The sequence below is a fragment of the Ictidomys tridecemlineatus genome, chromosome 11, assembly GCF_052094955.1.
Source record: "Ictidomys tridecemlineatus isolate mIctTri1 chromosome 11, mIctTri1.hap1, whole genome shotgun sequence".
NCBI classification, from domain to species: domain Eukaryota; kingdom Metazoa; phylum Chordata; class Mammalia; order Rodentia; family Sciuridae; genus Ictidomys; species Ictidomys tridecemlineatus.
The window spans coordinates 80697833-80725593 of record NC_135487.1 but is presented as its reverse complement, the minus strand read 5'-3'; the positions used below and the strand labels follow the sequence as shown (position 1 = coordinate 80725593).

General features: G+C 33.6%; 1 long non-coding RNA gene across 5 annotated transcripts in view; it reads left to right on the top strand.

Moving 5' to 3' along the window:
- Positions 1–27761, top strand: part of LOC120890842 (uncharacterized) — a 94943-nt gene that overhangs the window by 27436 nt on the left and 39746 nt on the right. For 4 of the 5 annotated variants that reach the window (XR_013427937.1, XR_013427934.1, XR_013427936.1 and 1 more), the window contains exon 4: positions 8922–9070. The exons of the other annotated variant lie outside the window; for it this stretch is intronic. This is a non-coding gene — a long non-coding RNA (uncharacterized LOC120890842). The remainder of the gene's footprint in view (positions 1–8921; positions 9071–27761) is intronic. 5 annotated transcript variants of the gene reach the window in all.

Here is a 27761-nt window from a genome sequence, read left to right as displayed (position 1 = left end):
TTATATATTCTTTAAATTTCAACAGTTGTCCTTCAAGGAACAAAGATAGTCTTTATGTGAGGATGCTGTTTCCGCTAAAATGTCATCTTAGTCAATATAGAAGGGTAAAAATAGAAACAATTTTGGATAGCTAGCACTGTAAGAGTAGCCATCTGCTTCTCAGAAAGATATAAATGTGTTTTCTTATTTCTTTCTTCAAACTAATCCAAAAGATTTCATTTCTAAAATCCTACATTATGTTATTTCCCCAAATAAAATTTCTCATATTTTTGTGGACAAATAATTGACTTGCAAACACCTTGGATGAACGTTAAATAACCCATCAAATATTGTAGATGGGTACTACATGAGATGATCCAGCAGCCATCTGGAGACCCATTGGACGATCCAGCTACCATTTTCCAGATTGAGAAAGCAATCAAACGAGGAAAATGGGAAGAGGACCACACCAGATGGTACTCCAGCTGAACTCCACAAGTGTGGGTACACAGCAGTACTGAGCACTTTCACCACTTGCTCAAAACCATATGGACATAGAGACATGCGGTTATTGAGGGACACCTATATCTTAAAAGAAGGAATAGGGCCTAAGTTAGAGTGCAAAGAAGTACTGTGTTAATTGGCAAAAAGTTGCAAACCTAGATTTTGCTAAATTCTCTATAATTGAAAATAATTTACCATGGAATATTATTATAATGACAATGTTCTAGAAATTCAAAAAAACCACTCATAAAATAATAGAGTAAAATTGTTTGGAAAATACATTAGCTTAGAAAATATATTGAAATACATGAGCTAATTCAATTGTTTATTTAAAAGTTGATAAAAACTAATTAGATATTATCTAATTTATTTACTGTGTAACTATGTATGGTAAACTTTATACTATTTCAGATCACAATTGCTTTTTAATTTCTCAATCAAATAAAACAACTTAAGACAAAGAAATTTATGAAAAGGACTAATACTTTGAATTATTTGAATTATGATATTAGGTTACACACATACTTGTTTTTTGTCATAAAGCTTCTTTGGAATGCTTACTAAAATGAATACATAGATAAAGCTGGCGTGGTAATTAACCCAAAGGAACTGTTTAAATCCACACTAACTTTTACAGAATATTTTAGCATGCACTACTCTTCTTATGTCCCCTACTTTGGCATAGAATGAAAGCTACAGGAAACAGGAGGTTTCTAGAGGTAATTTTCAGAGGTAGTATCATAGGAACATTTAGAAATGATGGCTTGAATGCTATGTAGACAACTAAAGTTCCACATTTAAGTTTACATGGAAGAAGTCAGAAATATGTTTTCCCACAAACAGACTGTCAGTATTTTTGAAAACCAACACCCCAGCCCAATTGTAAGTAAAAATTTTAAATCACACAGTCTTAAAAATCTGTTGGACAATTTCATTATAAACGAAGATGACCTCAATTTAAATGAAGTTATTATAAGAACAAAGTGTATGAAACATTCTCTGTGTGTCAGGCACAGTGCTTAGTTTAAATGGATTATTTAATTCTCACAACCACCCTGTGAGAAGAAAACATTAGCATTGTCAGCTCATGGCTTTCAGAAAAATCAATCTGACTGAAGAGCTCTTTTTTGATCTTTATCACCATGCTATACTGTTTCCCTTAGAATAATCTACCCCAAATATTCTGGAACTAATTACTTTTAGACATGAAGAAAGCACAGCATTTTTAAAAGCCCATATCTCTTTTTGATAACACCATTAATATTTTGTAACTTCTGGATGCAACTTGGGTACAGCTGATTAGTTTCTAAAAGGTTTGGTCAAAATCTGTGTGTAGTGTACCAAGAGTTGTTGATGTATGATTTTAATCATTTTTAATTCTATGAAGATTAACTTCAGTGTTTTTTGTTTTTCATTTTTTACTTATTAACTGGTAGATTCATTCTCCGTGTATTGTACCCTTCACATGACGTCTTTTTTCTAGGAGAAATATTGATAATTCCTAGGTCTATCTGAATAATTTTGGTTACAGATTTAGAGAACCTAATCAAGTATTAGTCAGTGGAAGTCATAAAAATTAATCAAAATATTGCCAATCATGAATATGTAAAAATTAAGGCTTACCTCCTCTAAGTTTCAATGGTTGGGATCAGTCAACTCTTCCTTTATTTCTAGAGCTGCATCTGAGATATAAGTGGATAGGACTTAATAAAATTAATATTTTCAACTTATAATCTGAAACTATGGACTGTTGAATTTACTTTTACAAGTCAAAAAATGAGAAATTACTTTTGTATCACATCCAAATATTTTGCATACAGATGTCAGAGGTCTGATATACTCCATTGCTCAACTTTGTGACTGTGAAGGTCTTGGCTCTTGTCATTCACTAACACAGTTAAGGCAGAGATTTTGTAACCAATTCTCTGCCTCTTTATCTCACAGCCATTTGTTGACAGCATGTATTTATAGAAGGGTTATGTTTAGGGCCTTTATCTCTCTCTCTTTAGCTTTTGTTATTCTCTAAGACCAAAAAGGTGAAAAAAATATTGCATGTTCTCTATTTAAGAAGCAGTCCAATTTCTCTCACCTATGGAACCCTCAAGTCTGCCTCCCTGAGTAGCTTTTTTCTTTCACTCTTCTACTGCAATGTTGTAGAATTGGGCTACTGGCAACCTACATGATTCACTCTAAATTACTTTTGACACCTATTTTATTTAATGATTAACAAATAAATGTCTTTATGAGCCTGCCTGCTTTGTACGGTGGCATATAATTGCTAAATATTTTCTATTTGCACTACTTGTAAACAATATGAATACACACACACACTCCACCACCACCACCAACAACAACAATAACAACAACAACACCTGCTGGCTTAATGTAGACAAACTTTGAAAAGCTTCAAAATATATATTCAAATTTTGTAGAATTTCTCAAATAGTCATAATTACATATTTTCCCAGATTAATCCAAGGAAAATAATGATTTAATACTTCTATTTAAAAAAATTTCGCCCTTCCCCTATAGAGTTATTTAAAATAAGTGACCAATTATTTAACTTTTCAAAACAAAAGAAAATGGGAATTGTCTATTTTAAAACAATTCAGATTTTATTTATTTATATAGATATGTATATATACACATGCATACATACACACATACATAATGCATATATTTTTATTATTATTATTAGTTGTTCAAAACATTACAAAGCTCTGGACATATCATATTTCATACATTTGATTCAAGCAGATAATGAACTCCCATTTTTACCCCGTATACACATTGCAGATTCACATCGGTTACACATCTACTTTTTACATACTTCCATACTAGTGTCTATTGTATTCTGCTGCCTTTCCTATCAAAATGCATATATTATTTTTTTATCTTATTGTATTTTATTAAGAAAACTTGACAGGGGATCTACCCTCTGAACAAATTTTTAAGTGTACAATGAAACACTATTAATTACAACTACATGTTAAAGATTACAAAATGTTGTACAACAGAACTCCAGAATTTATTAATCTTGCATAACTGAAATTTTGTACTTGTTGATTAGAAATTTCCCACTTCCCCTCTTCCTAGTCCCTGGCAACCACAGTTCCACTCTGCTTCCATGTGTTTGGTTTTAGATAACTCATATTAGTGGAATCACACAGAATTTGTGCTCTGACAGGATCATTCCACTTAGCTTAATGTTCTAAAGGTTAATCCAATTTGTTACGTATTTCCAAATTTTCTTTTTTTATGGATGAACAATATTCCATTGAATTGTTTGTTTCCACATCTTGGCATTGTAAACAATGCTACAGTTAACTGTAGTTTGATAATATCTCTTCAAGATACCGATTTCAATTATTTTGTATATAAATACACAGCAGTGGTTTTGCTGAATCACAAGGTAGTTCCATTTTTAAAGTTTTGAAGGAACCTCCATACTGTTTTCCATGGAGGCATTTCCGCTTTGCATTCTCGCCAACAGCATACATGGGTTCTATTTTTTCCACACCCTTTACAACACTATCTTTCAAAAAAAAAAAGTTATCCTAACAGGTGTGAGATGATATCTCATTTGATTTGCACTTCTCTGATGATTAGTGGCCCTGAGCATCTTTTGAAATACCTATTGGCATTTGCATACATTCTTTAGTGAAATGTCTATTCAAGCCCTTAGTCCATTTTCAAATTAGTTCTTTAATTTTTTCTGCTATTGAATTATAAAATATTCTTATTTCTTTTACCCTTTCAGCTATGCTTTAGTAATCTTTCTCCTTTTTTTCTAGATTGCCTTTGCATTCTGTTGATTTTTCTCTAAAGACTACACCCATGCACGCATGCACACACATACACACACATTGTCAGAACTAATAAACACATTTCATAGATTTGCAAGATACAAAATCAACATACAAAAGTCAGTTAAAATATCTGAAATGGAATTTAGGGGGAAAACGTTTCATTTTTAATTGAATCCAGTTACATAAAATACTTAGTCATAAACTTAAAAAGACCTGAAAGAGTAACTTACCCTATAATCAAAGAAAATAGTTGCCTTTTATAATTTTGGAAAAAAAAAATAGCTTCAAACATAAAATGTATAACGTGTGCCATTAATAATTAGAACACTGTTTGTAATAATTAGGTCACTTTTCCTGTCAAGATAATGCAAATATTCTCCCCCCCCCCAATAAGCTCAGCATACATAAAACATGTTGGCTTTTTAAATACAAATTACATAATATTACATTGGAAAAGAAACTTATTTCTAGAGATTTTTCAAGTGGAATTTCACCAAGTTATGAACATTTATGAATGTAATTTACTTTTTTATAGTGAGATTTGTATTTTTATTTTTTTACACAATTGAGAAAGCTTGACAAAAATGAAACGTTCTATGGCTGGAGGGCTTCCAGTTCAGAGTATTTTATGATGGGTATAATCAGGGATACATCGCAAGAACAATTTTTGACGTAACTGCCTTGAAAAAGATTTACATGTATAACATTAGTTTTAGTTTGGGGTTAAGAGTTAAATTTTAACATGTGAGATTAATGAATTTAAGAGTTAATTTTAACATGTGAGATTAATTTAAGAGTTTATTAAAGATTCATTTAAGAGTTAAGTTTTAACATGTGAGATTAATTCTTATTCCCACAAATATATAAGTAAAAGCTTTAAGAAATAGATGGAGTGGTCTTAGGTCCAGAATGGAATGTGGCGAGAATTATTCACCTTCCTGGTCCATGCTTCTGCCGCTCAAGTTTAGGATTCACAGGTCTTCTGTCTGCTGCTGTGAGCATTTATGTTTTGAAATAGTCACAGAAGCAAAGTTCATCTCACTTGTTATCAGCACTTTCGGATCCATTCTTTCACTTGCCAGCAAGTACTCACGGGGATCCATTCCCTACAGTAGGAACTTTACATCCAAACTTAGGTCATGCCTTCATGCAAACTTTACCAGGTAATAGAGCACATAATAATAATTACTCTTATAAACAAAGCAGCTTTAGGAGATAGAGGTAGACATGACATTTGATCAGAAAACTGCTTCAAATGACAGAAAAAAAATGTTTGACTTTATAGAGAACAAACATTGCAGACGGGAAATTAGCAATGGCAATGCCCTTGCAACGTCAGGACCTGTGTGTGCAGTGGAGGACTTATTGGGTACTTCACTTTTCAAATTTGAGTTTTGGTAACGGCAATGCCCTGGCCTGGAATTTCCTCCCCCACTTCTTAATCTCCTATTTTTCGTCTCTAAGACCCATCACCATCTTTAGCACATGTGGCTTAAGCCCTGGAACTGGACCAATACTTTCTCTCCCTCTTCCCAGAGCACTTGTATAGATGTTAGCATTTTTTATTCTTTAATTTCCCCATTTGATGATTAAAACCTAGAGGAAGAAAAGCAGGAACTTTCTCTAATGAGTTTTGGTTTTCCCAGGATCTAGTACAGTGTTCAGGTCATTAGAGTCTCCATGAAGAAAGACATTGTTGATTATGAAATTGCTTTATACACCCTATTTTCATTTCTTCAGGCTATGGATTGTAAAGATTTGTCTTCAGACACATCCTTAGAAAGTGATGCACTTATTTCGGAGATTATGTCATCATGACAGATTCCCATTCTTAAAATCAGCATTTTTCTGGGAAGCTTGTTTTTAAAAATTCTGAAAGGCGCCTAGACAAAATTGGGTAAAATTTGTTTATCTTTGTAAACAAAACAATATATTAAAGACTCCACTTGCTAGAAATGGTTTGTTTCACACCACAAGATAACAAAGGACACTATAAGTCAAAATTTTGATGTTTACAAGAAAATCAAGAGAACTATTCCAGATTAAATTTTTGTTTCATCAGATTTTCATAACTAGAACAATCAAAACCAAGAAATATTTTTTTTTCTGAATCCAACATCTATATTGTTTAATATTGTAAAAGAAGGTCTATAAATCCTTAAGATGAATATAAAGATAAACCAGTGGCATACAGGTACAATTTGGTTTTGATTGAATAAACAACTAAAATTAATTATGTGTTTGAATTTTGTAATTTGTTCATTTCTCAAAAGAGGTTTTATTTGCATTTTTAAAATTTTGAAATATTATTAGTTTACCTTAAGTATTAGATCATTGTGACAAAGTACTATCTAATATGCCCATATTCAAACCAAATCATATGGTCATTTAACAAATTGCCACTGTGTTTCTTGGCTTTGATTAAAGTATATTCTTGAGTAATTGCTCTTTTCCCATTTGCCAGTATACTGTCAGCTCTCAATTAACTGCACATTGATGCTCTGTACATAGTAAGCATTGCCACTTCTCAGCTGTTTCTTCCTTCCAGGACCAATGTAGTGTCTACCTCACTGTTCTCCCACATGTGGGTTTTTCTCCATATGGTTCTCTTAATGAGAAATTAGAATGAATGTTTACTCTTCTAGGCATTTTATATGCATTGAGATGACCAAAACACACACACACACACACACACACACACACACACACACACACACACATGACCCAAGTGCTGAGTAAGCTAAAATTCTAAAGATGAAGGAGTGGAGAGGAGATAAGTACATGAATAGATCATCTCAGTACAATAGAAAACACCATGAGGAGTGAATGGAGTGCCACAGCAACCATGAGGAAAGACCCTCAGTTCCCCTTGACAGGTTTCCTAGGGAAAGTACCACTTGAGCTGCTGCTGGAGCAAAATAAATAAATAAATAAATAAAATAACTCTAAGATATTGAAGATCATTTAAGGGTAAAGACTGGGCTAGATCTTATATAAAGACATAGCAGAGTGAAGACAGTGTAAATGGTCAGATAACCAAAAATATGACCATATACGGAGGTCTTTCTATCCAGAGAGAGAGAGGCATCTCTGGAAGGAACCTCATTTTGTGGCAATGCTTTGTTTAAGTCTCTGTTAATGCCACAATCTGCATAAATGGGCACTCCATGAATATTTTTTGTTTGATTAGGTGAAGGTTAAATTTGTCTCTTAGAGAACTCAATACTAATCACGGTTAAAGTAAAAAAAGAATAGTATTAAAAGTATCAAAGAATAGTATTAAAGGATAGTAGATTCTTGATATTTTCTGCTTTTGAAATCTTAAATTTTCAAGTTTTCAGACAAATACATTGGCTTAGTTAAACTGAGAGATTCTTCCACCAAATGTTAATCACTTTTGCTTTTGACTTGAAATGTCACTCTGTTGAAAGTAATTTTCTTCAAAGAAGAAGAATGAGAAGGAGAAGGATAAGAGAAAAGGAAAAAAAAGCAGTTAAAAAATCTGGAGACAGATGTTTTGTACACAGAGATGGTTAGAGGACAGCAACCAGCATTAAGCATGATTCTCAGTTGTCTGCCTAGACTCACCAGCTAAGTGACTCCATATTACCAGAAAAGGAAATAATCCAGAGTTTCAAAAACTGACTATCATTTTAAACATCATAAACTTTTGGAGTTTTTTGGAGCTCACAAGGAGTCCAATTTCAAATGATAAATTCATAAATGGCAAGGATCTATGATAACACTCATATTTCTGGAGATTTCCCAGATATTTCTCCATTTACTTACTTATCAGAGTTATTAAATCTCTCAGCCTTAAGGACTGCTGAACCAGAAGGAAAAGTCTTGAGTCAGTTGCTCTTCTTTTTGACTTACCCTATTTATATATCCTTTATATTAAAGATCCTAAAATTGTAGTGCAATACCTAAAAGCAAGTTTGCAGTACATGGAAGTGCTTTGGAAAACTGGGCGTGGTGGCCCACACCTGTAATCTTGGGAGGCTGAGGCAGAAGGATGGCAAATTCGAGGTCAGGCTGGGCAAATTATTAAGACTGTATCTCAAGGGTAAAAAAAAAAAGGGGAGAAGAAAAAGGAAAAGGAAGTGATCTGGGGAAAAAACTGAAGTGCTCTAATATTAGCAGAGCTGCTAAAAGATGATTGACACATCAAGGAAATTTGAGCTGTTTTTCCATGATAATTTAAGGGACTCAAAGTCCTCTTAAATCAGATCAGTTCTCTAATATAAACTCTGGTCTAGGATTCAAGAAAGCACTAGGAAGAGACATTTAGTGTTTTGTTTGTTTTTGTTTATTAGCTAATATAACCAATTAAACTGTAAAATACTTGTGTTTTTTTTTTCTCACAAAGAAACTATTTTCAAGTCCCTCTAAAACTGTAAGGCTTTAGAATAACTAGGAATATTATAACTACTATATTATTTTTAACATCATCATGATCTTCATCACCAGATAGAAAAGGCCAGAAAAGAACACATTGTCAAGTGCTTGCTAATTTCTCTTTTGCTTGTTTATATTATATTTTCCAAGGTGATGCACAAACTTAAACACTAACATAGAAAGAATAAGAGGAAAATCAAGCCCATCTTCATTCTCCTATCTTTCTTATAGGTGATGAATATTGAAAGTTAATTGTGGGTACCGTATTCATTGAAAGAACACTGGTCTTCAATTTGATTTTGCATGTCTCATGGAGCACAAGGTTGGCTTCTTTCCATGCTGTCTCACTACCCTCTGAAGAACTGATTTGCCTATGACAGGTGACTATCATTTTAGTCTTCTCTTTCTCCTTAATCAAACTCATATGAATTCAAATATAGAGATAAGAATTTTCTGTTCACACCATTTCTTGGGAGCCACAGTAGCCTCAGTGCCGACTTCAGAATGTATATTCCAAACTTCACTGTAGAAAGGGTGATTTTTCTCTTGCATTGCGACACATGATGCATTATTCAAAATAGCAGTTTTCTATAAACGCTTCAAATTTCCAGGCCAGTCTTCTAGGACTGCAACTGCCAACAGGGAACAGGCAGGTACAGTAAATGTGTGAAGTGGGTCTGCAGGGAGCTGTGCTAAACCAGAAAGTACATGTCCTGTGTAGAGGGAACAGCTGCTTTCAGTTCTAGCCAATAGTTGCCACATGAGAACGTGAGCCCAATAATATCAGAGCTTCCAATTTTTCAAGAGAAGCTGGAAACACAGAGATTCATATAAAAGACAAATATCTTGATGTTTAAATACTGGTTTAATTTTTTTTTAAATTATGCTATCCAAACAATTCCTTTGTGGTCCAAATTTAGTCCACTGGCAGCCACTTTGCAACCTCTGCTACCTACATATAATCACAACTTTGTTCATTTTATCCACTGATTAATTCATAACTCACTGTTTGAGCATTGTTTCAAATATGTCCAGGGATGATCTCAATAATCTAGATTAATATATTTCCATTCAAGTCAGCTGTTTGCCTGTGCTGCTAAGTTTTCATGATGGAAAGTAATTTGCCCCATCAATGTCCATTGTGGAGACATATCTTACACTTTCCTTTAATTCTTCACTTCATTTAAATATTTGGATAAACGATTGTCTAAGTAAATGACCCTTTAAAAATAAGATGCCAGAATACAACCTCAGGCACAGCTCATAAAACGCTTGGTCTCTAGCATGAAAGACAATAAACCTCCCTGAGAGACTGAACATGTCACTCCCTTCATATGGTGTTCTTCAAACTTTGTTCCTTGGAACCTAAAAGGCTTGAAGTTTAGAAGAGGCCATATCATGGGATCATTGAAGGTTATCCTTCGGAATGTAGATTTTACTTAAAAAGTTGGAGAGTATTTGTTTATCAGATTATAGAATTTAAAAATTGGCCTGTAACTAAAGATGTCTTATCTTCAGATCAGATGAATCCCTCCACATCCATAGAAGTGTTTTAGAGAATCTATTAGCCACCTGATATGTGCTCAATTCTGTATGAAAAATGGCATTTTTCTAATACTTTTGTCATATTTTCAGTGGAGTTCATGATCCAGTATATGATGTGTGATCAATGATGTATGATTATATGCAACAGATAAAACGTGGCAATGGGGTTTGATATTACGAAGTCATTGTTGAGGAGAATTGGCAAGCATTCATAACAGATTCCATAAAAAAGTAAATATAAATCACTGATCAAGGCTGAATCATAAGTTATGGGGTCAGGAAAATATTAACACAATTTTCAATACTAAAGATAGAATTCATCAAGAGAACTAGGTATTTGGAGACTGGGGGTGAAAAAGCACAGACAAAGGAGAATTTAGCATGTAACACATTGAATTATAAGTACCTAGAAACATAAAAGGTCGAGTAAGGACTTGGAAATAGCTGTAGATAGAAGTGTTGGGGTGGATACTGTCCACTGTGGTTGAAGTCTTGAGGGTCAGTGTGATGACCCAGGTGGAAGTGCAGAGAAGAGACGTGCTGTTGTCACCCATTTGAAGGACACATTGGTGTGCTTTATTTACACTGAAGATCAAGGTCCTCAGCACCATGCCGGCGTTATGCACACTTTTGTATCTCCCAGTGTTTTTTTTTTTTTTTTTCCACTCCAGTACATATAGTAAATACTTTGTAAATGTTTCTGGGGTGAACAAATGAGAATAGCACCAATAATAGAATCTAAGGAATGGGAAAAGGATGGGGCCCAGAAAGGAAGTTAAGAAGGATTATTTAACAGATGGGATGAGAACAAGAAGAATGGAAGCCAAAAGAGAAGAGTATTTTAAGACACCGAGAATGGTCCTATAGATTGAAATGCTTCGGAGAGCTCAGTTGGAACAAGGGTTTAAAATCAGCTGCTGGGGCTGACAATAGGAGAATGTTGGAAAATGTGGTTCATATATTAAATTAATCACTGGAACTAATCACTGGGATTTTGGAATATATCCTTTGACGAGTTGGAAGTCAATCTGTATAAGGCAAGTTTCCAAACTCACAATTTAGCAACATAACTGGTAGTATAGATCTAGTATAAGACACACTAACAGGCAATTAATTGTGGTGAGTTTCATTACAGGTTTCCTAATTGAAAGTGCTTCCTGCTGATAGGGTAAGCTTAGTGTATATTAAAGGGAAAAAAATGAAACATACGACATTTTCACTGTGATTCTCTAACAATTAAAAACCCAAACAGACAAATCTGGGAATGCACTGATTACTTAAAGATTTCAAAATTTTCAGTCAATATCTTCTCACACTGAAAACTACACAGAAAATATAAATTGGAGGATTACAATTCTTTGACAAAAATCAGAAGTCTTTCACATTTTTTTTTATATTTCCTTGCTTAAGTGCTTATATCTCTCCATGACAAGAAAATGGCCATTTTTAAAATGCATTCTAATAAGAACCAGCCTGTTGTTCCTGGAAAATTAAAATCTCATAAATTGCAGCTCAAAGATCTTCATCAGTTTCCCTACTCAGGTGGACTTTTTGAATATGAAATATTCAGGCATTCAATTACATGTGATATAGTGCCATTGTAATATTTCATTGTCATGCTTTGAGAGAAAGACACTAAAATCAATCTAATAAATAATTGCATTTGAATGACATCATTTTATTGTTAAAAAATAAAAGTAGGAAAGTAAGTATACATTTATCACAAAAATCAGAATGATTATCTTCTAAGCATTAGATATGTAACAGTGCTTTACAGTTTTCTTTGATAATGTCTTATAAATCCAGAAATTACCAAGATTTTTTTTTAAGCCCACATGAAAATTTGACAACTTAGAATTACTGAGCAATCATTGATCAACAATTAGCTTTGCTTCTCAAAGCCCCGAATAGCTACCAGGAAGTATGACGATAAGCTATAGAGTTAGGGATTTTAAAATGTCAAGCTACACTAATAATTCATGCATCCTGAGACCATAAACCCAGAAGCAAGTCAATAATAATGGCATGCTCTTTGGAAAACAGGTAAAATTAACATGCTAATGTTTTAAGTTGAGAGAACATCACAGAACTTTGTTAAATCATTTTCTCCAGCATACAAGGCTACTGATTTGTTTTATGTATTGCTGTTACTTATTATGCCTCCTAGACATGTATCCCAAATGCAAGGCTATACATACTGTCAGTTGACAAAGGGCCTAACATGGCATAATAGCAAAACGTGTATGCAATAAAAAGTAATGCACAAAATAAATATCAATACCCGAACAAGTCAAGTGTGCTAGAGGATACAAGAGATTTCAACTGCAGGTAGCCTTTAAGGAGAGAAATGGCAGAATAATGAAGGACACTTTTCTGGAAGCTATTCCTTTGTTAAGATAAAATTTGCTTAGATTTGTTATTTTTATATTATTTTGAGGTAGCCTATTTTAGAAATCGCACTTAGAAGTAGGACCTCAATTCAATGCTTAAAAAGCTACTTGCTCTCCAGAAACTATATTTTATTTTATTTTTCATGGTCTTCATATTTGAAAGAAGGTTTAAGAATAGCTGCATTTGAAAAGGAAGGGAAAACCGGACACAAGAGAAGAGGGGAATTGTGTTTTATTGAGGTATTTCTTTATTACTACCCTGGGAACTGGGAAAAAAAAAGTCACTAGATCCAGCAAATAAGTCTCCCTAAAAAAAATCTTTAGATCAATCTTTAATGAGAAAAAAAAAAAGATGTTCATTCAGATCTTGTTTTACGTACACTATTCTGTCTTTTCCTAACTCATCAATATGTTCATAATTCTTAAAGTTAGTATTTGAATTAAATGCTCAAGAGCCTTGAATGACATTTACCCAGCCATTAAAAGATACATAGATGAATTCTATGGCATTGATAAAAATCCTCGATATGATTAGTGATCCTCTAACTAATGACATTTCCTCCAAAGTCTCAAAATCACAACAAAACATAAAAAAAAGAGCACCTCGTTACAAAGGAACCCACCATACATTATTTAAAACTTTCCCTCGGAGAGAGCAAGGGATAGAATGCATACTGAGTAACTGCTACTCAATGTGAAATGATTCTTTTTCATGGAACTCAGAGTGCAGATTTCTGACTGGTCATTATGAGAAAAACAAATACCATCTGCAAATAATAATTAGAATATAATACTATTTAAGCCTTTGAAAAGAACATAAAATATGTATATAGAAGCTCTGAAGCTAATAAAAATATAATGTAGATTACTTCAAAGCATTTCACATTTATATTCCTCAACCACTAATAAAGTGAAACAATGTTAAATCCATTTTCTTAAGTCCTATTAAAAAATCTCTCTGTCGCATCAGGAATGGTTCAGCTCACTTGAAGTTACAGCCTGGTTTAGGAAAATTGCATTTTACTGCTCTTCTATTGATTTTTAGCAAATTTAAAACGGTCACTATCTGCTGATTCTGCTTATTGTTGAATTTAAAATGCCATAGTATTTACATAGCACTGAAAAATGACTGTTTTAGTGTATTGTGTTTTTAATGCTGCTCTTTTGTGGTTTATACAGCTAGCTGGCAACCAAGAGGGCATTTTGATGTCATCCTCCTTTGTAGCATATGATGAAATCTCAGATTTTTCTTTAATCAACAATGGCATATTGACTGAGAAATAAAACCGTTTCTCATTTCCTTTTTTTGTTAACTTTTAAAAAACTGATCATTATCACAATTACTTTGCATAGGTAGTTTTTATTAAAACTGATACTTAAGTATCAGTGGGTAGGTTCAACACTCTAAAAGGTATTTTCAAATGAATACAGTACCATCTTCTAATTAGCGCCAGCAAACAAAGATTTCAAGTTCTAATTTCTTACTAAGCTTACTCGTAAAACTTCTACCCAAAGATAACTTTATTATTCAGTGTCTGTTATCAGTAAAATCACATATATAAAGTACACATAAAATTTCAATTATAAGTGTTTATTGAATGTCCATCCCATAAAATATGCTTTACTTTCTTATGATTTTACAAATGATTTATTCAGAAGATGGCCTTAGGCAATGGCTAACTATCATGGTAAACAATTAATTTGCATCAAGCAATAGACAAAAGAGGTTTTTTTCCCCTAAATCCTGTTGAATGTGATTCTTTTCCTAAAATGGATATTATTGAACAAAGCTATAGATTGAGTTGCTAAGCGTCCATTAAAAATGCAACAGCCCAATGTGATGAAAGGCACATCACAATGGCAAAAATGAAATTCACATTCTTCACGCAAATTCATCATGATTGTAGCTCTCAGTAGTGTCACTATAGGGGGCTATAAGTAATTTTATTATAATCATGTAAACATTTATTTTAGGGTTATTATTTAGGCACATATAAGAATTCTACTGCCCTGAAATTTGAATTTAACTAAAACTATAGCATTTTTTCCAACTAACAGAATATGTTTTATTCTGGAAATTTTTAAATTGTATTAAAACTCAACATTTTTATTTGTTTTATATTGCTTTTAATATGACATCTCTCAGGCTTCACAACAGACTTGAATTTTTGTCTTAACTATCAATGAGGGTCAGCACAAGGATGAAGAGCTAGAAAATTGGGGTTCCTTAAATGCCTTTCATTTAGTCATTCATTCCACAATCTTTTCAGCCTGTTCCTATTATGTTCAGAACACTGCACTACTGTGACGCTGAACAAACTTCATACACATTAAATTAATGCAATTCATTCATAAATATTTTCCATACTTTTATTTATTAAATTAAACAGCACTGAAATAAAGGTCTTCGGTGTGGTATTTACCATGAGCAAAATTGTCTCATAGAACTATTTTCTCTCCACAGACCTTTGTCATGGGGATGAAATCTAGCAGTTATGCCAACTTCCAAGTTTATTTTTTGTCCAAAGATCATTCTTTCATCTCTGTATTTACCAGCTTGGCAATAATATAATAAAACATAATCAGTGTTAATATGAAGGCAAAGATCTTTTAACGACTCTTAAGACTTAGCTTTAAAATATAAATGAAACATAAACTTCTATTAGTTTCCAAATATTTAGATTCAGGTTTTCCAAAGACAACGTTACTTGTAAACAGGTACTTAAAGTATACATTGAAAAATTCCTTCACAGGAAAAACATTAAGTTTATAGCATGTTTGGTGAATTATGAAGGTACTGTTTTGTATGATTTTGTAATTATTTCTCTTTTTAATTTTTTTTTTTTTACTTTTAGGTGGACACTATTTCTTTATTTTATTTTGATGTGGTGCTGAGGATCAAACCCAGTGCCTCATGCATGCTAGATAAGCACTCTACCACTGAGCCACAACCTCAGCCCCTTGTAATTATTTCTTAATTGCTAATTTTACATGGTTGGGAATTTTTTAAATTCCCAACTTACCATTATTATTTTAAACTTAACAAAAAGGAAATATGGAAATTGCATACTAAGTTTATGCCTCAATTACGCATAATAATTATGAATCAAGTTATCAGATATAATGTAGTGTGTCACTCAGGAGTAAATGATGAAATTTTCTAGTATATGGGATAATCCAATAGTGCTTTTTGAGACTGTCAGATAGGGATACATCAGCTTATGACTGTGAAAGACACTCCTTTTTTTCACTAACAGAAGCTGAGTCTGTTTTTAAATAAGATTTTTGTAATTATACACATAATTTAAATTTTTGTTATTTTGAAAACATGTAAAAATATATAAAGAAATTTAAAAAACAGATGGGTCACCTTGTCTCCTTGATCACTTTATCTCCTTGATGGTTGCTATGTATTTTAAATATAGTTGGTAGAAATGGATACAAATATCTTTATGTACATACAGATATGATTCCTTATAAACGTATTTATTTTTTAAAGGCTATTTTCCAGTTGTTGTTTTTCATTCATTTAAAATGTTTTTCATACTATGAACAGCTATCATTATTTCTAATTATTTGTGATATCTTTTCTTTCAATGGGTTTAATTTATTTTCCCAGTTTAATTTTATTGGTTGTTGTTTTCTTGTTTCAATATTATAAATGTTACTCTCATAAATACCCTTCAATACAATTTTTCATCGGCATTCTGTTTTCTCCTTATGACGTATTTCCAGAAATGGAATTTGCTGCCCCGAATGATACAAACATTTTTAAGGTTCTTGCTGCAATTTGTTAAGTTGATTTTTAGAGGGTTTATAAATTAATTCCCACTTTTCATGTTTTAAAATGTTGACCCCTCTGCACTTTATCAGTTGTGGATTCCCATTTCAGTAAAGTGTTACTAATTTAGTAGCTGATGAGCCAGGTCACATGTTGTTTAGATGCATAACACCTGTCAGCGAAGGAGGAAATCTGAACAGCATTAAAGATACAGGCTGGAGTCCATGGTGAGGTCCTGCAAGTGACCTGTCCTGGCTGGAATTTCATCCTAGTAAATGTATAATTAGACCTCCAGGTAGATTTCAGTTACACACAGCTCTTGGAATTTTTACACTACATGCTTTAGACTTGACTTCCAAAACAAATGAACCCTTTTGGGGTTAAATTCTTGAAATTATTTTGTGATTTTAATTGATTTCATGTTAAAGAAAGATCATGTAGATTAATTCCAAATGATGCCAAAATAAGTTTATTAAAATTGCATATCACATTGTAGACAAAACTTTGGACTTACCAAATTCATAGAAAAAGCAGTAGAGAAATTAACTGGTGGTTCAAATCAAGAATACAGGAAAAATGAGTCAACTCTGTATGACACAGAACACACATTCAATTAGTACCTGGTAAGAGACTTACTGGAAGTATCAGAACTCAGGCTATAATTTTTATCAACTTGAAATCACAAAATTGCTTAATAGGAAGCAGGAGTATTCTGAAAATGAATTTAGCTCTCATATAAACTTATTCATGAGTGAAATTTTCTTTGTGTACATTGTATCTGAAAATCTTTTCTGTGGACAGACCTTCAGAGGTCACACATAAATAGAAAGACCTTCCTCTCAAGTCTACTAGCATTCAAAAGTTATTTAATTATAAGTTTGGAAAAATCCTAGAAGCTTACTGATTTCCAGATAATAGCAAAAATTCACTGTCTTATGCTATAGGATGATAATAGTGCCTATTTCTTACGTTGAATAAACTGTAGACATTTTATTATGTTTTTTTTTACTAAATAATGAATTTTGGGGGCAAATTTAAGGCAAATATAAGATATATGCAGTACTATGGCTTGAACCCAGTCCTAGGGACTTCCAGTAGGCAAGTTCTCTAGCACTGAGCTATATCCTCAGCTCTTTTTATTTTATTTTTGGACAAGGTCTCACTCAGTTGCCCAAGCAGGCCTTGAATTTATGATCCTCATGCCTCAGCCTCCTACGTAGTTGTGATTAAAGGCATCTGCCACTGGACCTGTCAATAGAGCATAATTGTTGAAGAATATCAGATCATGTTATAAATATGTTAGGTATTATCAGTAAATAATTTAATCTTCTCAGCATTTCAAAATGACTAGAAAATGGATCGGTTATATCTTATATGGATAAAAAAAATTCTCATTGCTTGTCAATTTGAAACAAGAGACAAAACATAGAATCAAGGGATCTGTATACGGGTTTACTGAAAAAGTTTCTACAAAACTTCCTGTGACTTTCAAGAGAAAGGCAAACTTCAAATGTACTTCAGTAAGTTCCTTGGAAGAATTAGATGTTATAGTCATCTCTATGTCATTTCAAGTACAAGAGCTGCCATTAAGAAGTCTGAAACAAATGGATACAGCCTGGGTATTTTTGTGTAATTGTCATCCAATTTCACACTGGTGTGAAGATTTCAGAAGCTCAAAGGGTATTCCTGATTCACCATCTCAATCTCCAGCAGATGAGACAAGCCCTTGTTAGGTACATGTTGCAATGAGACTGTGTTCAGTAATAACTGAAGTGATGATTATGGAAGTATGGGCAGGATAATGTGCCAGGAAATATACAAAGGATTATTAATAAAGGAACAGGAACATAGGAATCGATTACTAAGGGTCACGGATACTGACATCACTGTGATGACACACAACTTCTAGACTTCATTTTTGCTTTTTTAAAAAGCTTTTGAAATAAATTTAATTGACTAAATCTTCCTTGGAGAGACAGACTTATCTCCCCCCGCCCCGCCCCACACTTTTTTTTTTTCTTTTCTGGAACACAAAGAAGAGGGTTGTTGTTTGGTTTTGTTTTAATTTCCACTATTGAGCACTATTTCCAAAATTTAAGGGCAACATAACAAGTAGAATAGTTTTCCTTTTATAGTTGTCAACACTACCCAGTTGTGGTTGTAGAACTAGTTATTCTTCAACTTCCCATACACTCCTGGGACCCTCTGCTCTCCAAAACATAAAAAGAGAAAATGAAGTTGCACTGTAGCAGAAGAGATTAAAGCTACATATAACAATTTCTAGACAGGAAAAAATGTTGAAATTTGAACATAATAAGGGAAATCGGTAAACCAATTTTTTTTCCTTTCTCTCTTTTTCTGTTTCTCTTTCTGACATTTCTAATCCCTTTAAAGACATTTCTTTCCAAAGGTAAACTGATTAGCATGGTGTAGTCTGTTTTCAAGATTGTCATCATTATGCCCATATTAGAAGAGAAATATTAAACATAGTTTAAACTAAAAAAGGAAGCACATTTAATATCAAAGGTACATAGGTATGCTACTTTACTTCTTTCCCCAGAATTATTAATAATTATCTTACTTAGGTAAATTCTAAATAGGCATTCAATTTGCTACTTGAACCCCCAATTTTTATTTTTTATTGAGAATTTCAGGAAAGGGAAAAACCCAAGTCATTATGAACAGGTGCACATTTAATAATGACCTTATGCTTTGAAGCTCAAATACTTGCCTCTCATCATAGGGAACATTGAGAATAGTCTATTTCAATAGAAAGCTCTAATACAAAATATGTAATTCTTCACGCTAAAATTTAGGCTCAAGGAAACAAAACAAAACAAAACAAAAACCTTTAGTATTTTTAATGTCATTACTTCATTCAAGTGAAATCAGAACTTCACAATTGGAATACCAGTCTACTTCAGTGTATGTAAACAGGCTGCAGGTGTAGTAACCACAGAGATATCTCGCAGTCCTCAGGTTTTGGGGAAAGGCCTCAGACCAGACTTTTTCTAGCTTTCAGCCTCATGTGGAAGAGGCTTTTTCTTTGCTCCCCAATGTGGTATAGAGATACTATTTTCAATGCATGCCATCATGTATAAAAATTTAAGAAGCCCTACTGTACAATATATACAGTAGGTTGTGGTATTGGTAGAGTTGGGAAATATCCAAATTAAATTGATAAATACATAAATGGGGGGGGGCGGTACATAAAACCCCTAGAAGGAACTGCAATAACTTCTACCACTTTTAAAAACATGTTTGTGTTTGATGCAATCGACTCCTACAGATCCCAGGGAAAACTATTATATAGTTTTTAAATCTCTTGCATTTACAACATGTAATTAATAAAATCTTCCTCACTCTGATAAATGGGGGGATGATATTTACTTTCTATTTTCAAAGGTTAATTGCACCACTCCACAGACATTTAAACTACTGATAATAAAAATCATTGTCCTCCATATTTGATTGTTGCAACTATAGGTATAGGTGGAATTTGAGACCAATAAGTAAGGTGGTTTATTTACTTTTTTATCGAAATATCTATAAGAGTTCTTGTTTCTTATTTCAAATCCAGTGATCATTATATTTCTTTACATCCAGTGAGCAATATATTTCTTCTCATCGTGGACCTTTATTTTTTAATGTATTTATGTATTTATTTATATGCAGTGCTGAGGATCCAACCCAGGGCCTCACACATGCCAGGCAAGTGCTGTTCCACTGAGCCACAAGCCCAACCCCTGGCATTCTTTTTTAGGGGGGCTGAAGTTTGCTTTATTGCGTTGAGTCATTTAGTTCTCACAATGACCTGATTGGCATTCTTTTTTTTTTTTTTTTTTTTTTTTTTTGGTGGTGGTGTTGGGGATTGAACCCAGGGCCTTGTGCATGTGAGGCAAGGTCTCTACCAATGGCTCTATATCCCCAGCCCCTTGATCGGCATTCTTGACTCTTAAAAATTACTCAATTTTCCTAAGCATCTATAATTATACAATGTTTGACTAAAAACAAATAAGCAAAAGTAAGCCAACACTGAAACTGATGCTTATTATTTTGGTATCAGTTTTTATAGGTGTGAAGTTTTATTTAGAAATGGAGCTTATTTGAATATGATCTTTTACTGCCTTTTATTTTAATTTCACAGACTTTGTTTTTAAAATAATTTCCTTGGAAAAATATAGCAATTTGATTTTATACATGTACCATGATATGTTCTTTAAAATGGGAATATACTATATAGAAATGAAATACCAAGCATTCTAAGCCTTGATTATCACGCAGGATTACAAAACAAAATATTAATAAGAAAACATTGCCTATTTCAGGGTTGCCATTTCATAGAAACATTAGGTGTTCTAAATTAGGTTTGAGTGTTTAAAGCACTTCCATGTTGCCTTAGTGAATTTTTATAAGTTATCTTAGGCACCTCAAACTTGTTAGTTTCATAAAATTCACATAAACTGCACCATAATTTTTAAAAAATTATGTATAGTTGAACACAATACTTTTATTTTATTTATTTATTTTTATGTGGTGCCGAGGATTGAACCCAGCGTCTCGAACATGCCCTGCAAATGCTCTACCACTGAGCCATAACAACAGCCCAAATTGCACCATAATTTTAAGATGTAGATATTAACCTCTAAACATCATAACGTTTTTATGTCTAATTTAATTTTAAGTATTATGAGATAGAAACTATTACCCTATTTTTGCTGTTTAGAAAACTCAATCTCAGATAGGTTAGGTAATTTGATGATCCTTTAACAGTTGGTAAGATTGTAAGTTGGTAGATTCCAAACTCAGCTCATCTGATACACAAAGCCTACAATTTTTTTCCACTTGACCATCCTGCCTCCACACCTTGAAATATGTGCAACATAAACAAAGTAAGCAGAAAAATATCCTGTTCAAATGATAAAAAACTTAACACCAAAAAAAACCCCCTCAAATAACCCAATCAATAAAAGGACTAAGGAACTGAAAGATGTTTCACAGAAGAAGAAATACAATTGATCAATAAATATATGAAAAAGTGTTCAACATCTCTAACTATTAGAGAAATGCAAATCAAAACTACTCTAAGATTTCATCTCACTCCTGTCAGAATGGCAAGAATACATCAAGAATACAGGAAACAATAAATGTTGGTGAGGATATGGGGGAAAATGTGCACTTATACATTGCTGGTGGGACTTCAAATTGGTGTATCCACTATGGAAAGCAATATGGAGATTCTTCATAAAATTGGGAATGGAGCCACCATTTGACCCAGCTATCCCACTCCTTGGTTTATACCCAAAGGAGTTAAAATCAGCATACTATAGTGACGCAGCCACATCAGTGTTTATAGCAGCTCAATTCACAATAGCTAGACTATGAACCAACCTAGGTGTCCCTCAATAGATGAATGGATAAAGAAAATGTGGTACATATACTAAATGAAATATTACTAAGCTTTAAAGAAGAGTAAAATTATGGCATTTGCCAGTAAATGGTTGGAGTTGGAGAATATCATGCTAAGCAAAATAAGCCAATTCTACAAAACCAAAGGCTGAATGTTTTCTCTAATATGTGGATGATAATTCACAATAAGGCAGGGAGCACTAGGGAACAGCATTACCTTATGTTAGGTAGAGAGAAGTGATGGGGGAAAAGAGAGGATGGGGGGATAGAAAAGATAGTAGAATGAAACAGACATTATTACTGTATGTATATATGTGACTACATGACCAATATGATTCTGCAACATGTACACTAAGAAAAATAAGAAATTTTATCTCATCGATGTATGATATATCAAAGTGCATAAATGCATTCTACTGGGATGTATAACTAATCAAAACAAATTTTAAAAAAATTTTTAAAAAAGATAAAAAGAACAAACAATATATTTTCACTCAAAATGATGGGCATTCCATGGTAAGGGACCAAGGGCTAGGTCTAGTCAAGGAGATAAGTATCTCCTTTGAGTGTGAGAAATAGCATGACATAATCGGAGCCTCCCTGTTGGTTGAATCTTCAGAGGGCATGGGAATTTTTCCGAATTTTAGTCAGCTTTTTCATTGCTGCAACTAAAAGACCTGACAAGAACAATTTTAGAGGAGGAAAAGTTTATTTGGGGCTCACAGTTTCAGAGGTCTCAGTCCATAGGAAACCCACTCCATAGCTTCCAGTCCAAGAGGAGGCAGAAGATCATGGCAAAAGGGTATGGAGGAGGAAGGCAACTCAGAATATGACGAGAGAGAGAGAGAGAGAGAGAGAGAGAGAGAGAGAGAGAGAGAGACTGCTCTTCTCACCAGGGACAAAATATAAACCTCAAAGGCATGCCCCAAATTACCTACCTCCTCCAGCCACATCCTACCTGGTTACCACCCAGTTACTCCATTCAAGTGGATCAATGCACTGATTGGGTTAACACTCGCATAACCTAACCATTTCACCTACACTTTCTTGCATTGTATCATTCAAGAGCTTTTGAGTTCGCCTCCTATCTACACCAGAGCAGCAAGGATAAGGATAACTCTTTGAGGATGATAGTTTTCAGTTTGCTTAAGAAACAATGGCTGTGGGGTCGAGTCAACTGCTGCAGAGTGAGCTGTGACAAGCAAGTTGCACAAAGGCAGAGATAATGAGTGTTTTGCTATTGCTACTTCCTCCACACGCAGAATTCTAGCTGGCACACCATAGATGTTCAACAAATACATGAACTTGAAGATTAGAGCAGGACTTCCTTCAGCATTTTTGAAAATTGATCATAAATTTAAATCTGGGATACTTGGATTCAGTCATTTATACCAAGCCCCTCCTGTCTTCACTTAGGTAAATCTCAAGTCACTTACCTGCTTTGACACATCCACAAACTGTGACCTCCACTAGACCCCAGCCCCTAAACTTCATGGAGTGAATGTAGAGTCACATAGTCCAGCCCCTACACTGAAGAACCATCCAGAATCCAGACATGTACTACCATTCTCCCAGATTTTTAACTAAACCTACTAAATAGGAGAATTAATTACACCAATTATTTTAGAAAATAAAGATTCTCAAGTCTTTTTTGGAAATTCTGACTCTACAAATCTTTAACTGTAAAAACAAACCTCAGGTCATTTTTATGAAGAGCAAGATGCAAAATACTTTTCTAACTTACACATGTCTATTTTCAGACAGCTCCTGTAGAAACTTCTATAAATTAACTCACCCACCCAAACATTGTTAAAAGTGGAACACAGTAGCTATCTCCATTTATTCAGTGTTTCAGCATTTATTCAATGATATTTAATTAACACCTTACGTGAAGGCCTTAGGGGACAAAAATGAAAAGAAACACTTGTCATGTGTATCTCAGAACTCTGTGTAGATAACATTGGAATGTGGACCCTTGATGGAATGAGTGGCAGGCATGGAAGAATTCTGAGCTTGAATGTAATCAACTCTGATTTGAGTATTGGGAAGATCACTCTCAGAGTGATGTCAGGCATGTGGGGTAGTGACAGTGACTTATGTCAAGTAACTAGTAAGAAGGCTGTTTTTGTGGTCCCACCAACAGGGAGTGAAGCTGTGCATCTGGAGAAAGGCAAACAGCACAGAAATGAGGATTGAAAAGGATTTTTTTTTAATCCAGCCTAAATAAATGAGGACATTAGATTAAGACAATCAGATTGAAAGACATCTACAAAAAATACAGAGATTACAGTCAGTATCAAACATTCATAAGTCATCTCATTTACTCCTTCAAAAAATACTGACCAAACACTTATATATAGTTTGATGCACGCTAGAGACACAAAGATATACACAATAAATAAGATGCAAACCTACTCTTAGAGGTCCATTTTTAGCAGGAGATTCAGAATTAGGCAGAGATGATTATTAAAAGGTTTATAATGTTGCAATTAACAAGTGCCATCACAGAATAAGAGTGCACTTAATGTTTTAGAGAACATTTATATAGAAACATAAGGAATCAACAATCCATTTGGAAATGGTAGTTATTTCTTTCACAGTTTTCTATAAATTATGGAATGTTTTCATGCATTTCTTTACAGTCCATTCTCTTAGAAGAGGAGTGATGGGCAGGAAGATATTATTGGTCATAATGGACAGAGAGAGGCATACAACACCAATAGTGAAATTAAATCCACAGAAGCACAGAAGACTTCCCAGAATATTATTTGCAAAAATCACTATGTCTTGAGTCAAATGTCTCTTTAAATTGCTTTCTCCTATTATTGTATAGAGTATTCCTACTTAATGAGATGACCAGCAAAGGAGATTTGGGGAACTTTATTCCAAATGCCAAAACTACATTTCACTTTGATAAAACATTAGCAAGAATCTTTGAAATGGCAAAACATTTGCAAGACATTGTTGTCAGATATCCCTTAAAGGAACAGTGTGAATAGACAATAAGAGAGTCTTGAATCAGATTGTCAATGCCACTTTCGATACTAAGTTTCTACCAATTTGTCCCTTATTTTGCAGTCACTTTTCCATTTTAAGATTGATGTCTATGTTTGAAATTAACTTTTTATAAATGTTAATCTCACACTGTCTTTTGTCTGTCATTCATAATGAGAGCTGATAATTCTTCCTATATTAAACATATATAAAGATTTAAAGATTAACCAACTCAACACACAAGTTAATAAAAAAATTTGCCCCAAAACAATCACAATACAATCCAAATTGAAAGAGAAATAACACTCATTGTCTGCCAGAATGGAATAGCCATTGGGTTAGACAATCTCTTATTGAATCTATACCTGTCCATTCAAGATCTGACCACATTGTTTTGGTGTTGTTTCCACGTCCACATGGAGGTCTTTCTTGCTTGAGTATATGTTTTGGAACATGTTTCACCTTTATATCTAGAGAAAACCCTGGTACAGAGTAGGCTTTCAGTAATTGTATGAGGGATGACTGATTGATTGCCCAAAAGAATTAACGAATTATTTTCTATCTTGTTATTTTGTGTTGGGACGATGTTCTTTTATTTATATTTGTTATTCAATTTTTGGATTAGCATAAAACACAATTTGATAATCCTTTTTTTGAGAGAGAGAGAGAGAGAGAGAGAGTGAGAGAGAGAGAGAGAGAGAGAAATCGAGAGAGAGAGAACTTTTTTTAATATTTATTTTTTAGTTTTCAGCGGACACATCATCTTTAGGTGGTGCTGAGGATTGAACCCAGCGCCCCGTGCTTGCCTGGCCAGCGTGCTACCGCTCGAACCACATCTCCAGCCCCTGATAGTCTTTTTTAATGTTACATTTTAATTGAAAGTTAAAAATATAAAAAATAAATACTTATTAGATCTTTTCATTCTAAATAAATGAACAATACGTTGGTATGTTCTTAAATTAATGAGGTTTTTTTGCATGTTTGAGAACTTTTGTTTGTTTGTTTGTTTAATATGGTCCTAAGGATTGAACCCAGTGCCTTGCAGGTTCTAGGCAAGTGCTCACTGTAGCTACAACCCCACTGAGCTGCAACCCCAGCCCAAATTAATGAGTTGTTTAAAAGGATATTTAGTTAACCTGGACACCTGCAAATTCCTGTCATATTTTTTCAAACAGGAAGAAAAAAGTTGCCAATTATAAGCTTGAAAATATGTAATAAAAAATAATAACCTAGAGAAAAATATGTGACAGCAAGAAGAAAATGGATCAGTAACTAAGTCTCCAGAAACAATATAATTATCCAGAAATCCTTTTCCACTGTTCAACCATTTGTTCAACTGTATTGTCCCTGATGTTCTCTGAAGGATAATTAGGTAAATACTTGGCATCCTCAAAATAATAATAAAAAAGTATTTTTCCCCTCAGAGAAAATAAACAATCTAATAAGGGAAAGAATAAATAAAAGAACAGTCACACCAGATCTAAAGGGAGAATGAGCATAAAAGAAAGCAAATGATATAATTAAATAATATGTCAGTATATAAATGGGTGAAAAAACTAACTGTACTTTAACCTATAAATAAGACCAAATGGCCAAGATGATTTGGACTGTCTCTTCATAATCTGTTATTTACACTGAAAATAAAGTCACATGAAATGTTGTCATTTGTGTTTGAAGACAGTGCTGTGACTCATCAGTAACAGATCTACAAAATTGCTTTGTTTTAGGAGTAGGAAAGGGTTGGCAATAAATTTGTTCGCACTCTCTCAACCGATCCCCTTGTGAGCAATAGTGTACATTGGCAAGTTGAAGTTACAGCTGCAGTCAGTCGGTGAGCCTAAAATAAAACAAAACCAAAATCCAGTGAGTGTAAGATCAATCAGATTGTAATTAGTGCACGGGGGGAAACTGAATGCTTAAACCTGACGTTAGCACTGAGCTCGGACCAACTAAGCTAAACCATTCCTGCAATGACATATAACACATCTATATTTAATCTCATTTTTCCATTTTAAAATACCTTGATGGATTTCAGAAAATGTCCCCAATTCCTGCTTAACATGCTGCTTTTGCCATGTGCATTATGAATAGAATATGAGACATCACTCAATACTATAATTAAGAAAATAAAGGAAAGAATGCTTGATAAGTATCAATGTTTACTGGTAGAAAAAGTCAGCTCACATAATATTCTGAGAAGTCAGCTCACGTGGGCCAGCCTTGTGGCTGACAGGTGAGTATGATATCTGCACAAAATAAATAAATTATGAAGGAATCATTAAATTTTTTGACTGAATAGCTTTGCTGGTATATTGTAGGAAAGTGTGTTTAAATCGTAAAGACAGGCTTTGGCCAGGGTTTGAACAGCAAGTATCATTGACATAGAAGCCACCTGTGTCAGGTGGTGTACCAGTTTCTCCAGTAACATACTGGACTCCATCCTAGCAATAGGATTATATGGTAGTTCTTGTCTTCATTTTCTAAACAACAAACTAAATATAGGGGGAAAACACTTTTTTTCAGGGTCAAAGATAGCAAAAGCTTTAGAATTTGGCTACAAAGATTGAAGTTTATAATATTTTTATTTAAAATAAAAGTAATGAAAATATAAACAAATAACTTGGATAGAATTCATATACTTTGCATTATTTATATTAAACAATAGGTACAACTACTTAACCTGAAAACTCAGTTGGAAGAACATGGATTTGCATCTGGCCACACTTTGTAACCAAGAGTTTTAAACACACAGGACATACTAATAAAATATTCTATTTCTTCAATTACTTTAGCTTAATCTTAAAGACTTTACTAAATGGGCAGATTTCGTGGTTAGTTGCAACTTTCCAGTGATTCTATTTCTTTCTTTTCTTTTTTTTTTTTTTTGGTACTGGGTATTAAACTCAGGGGTGTTTTACCACTGAGCCACATCCTTAATCCTCAGCCATTTTA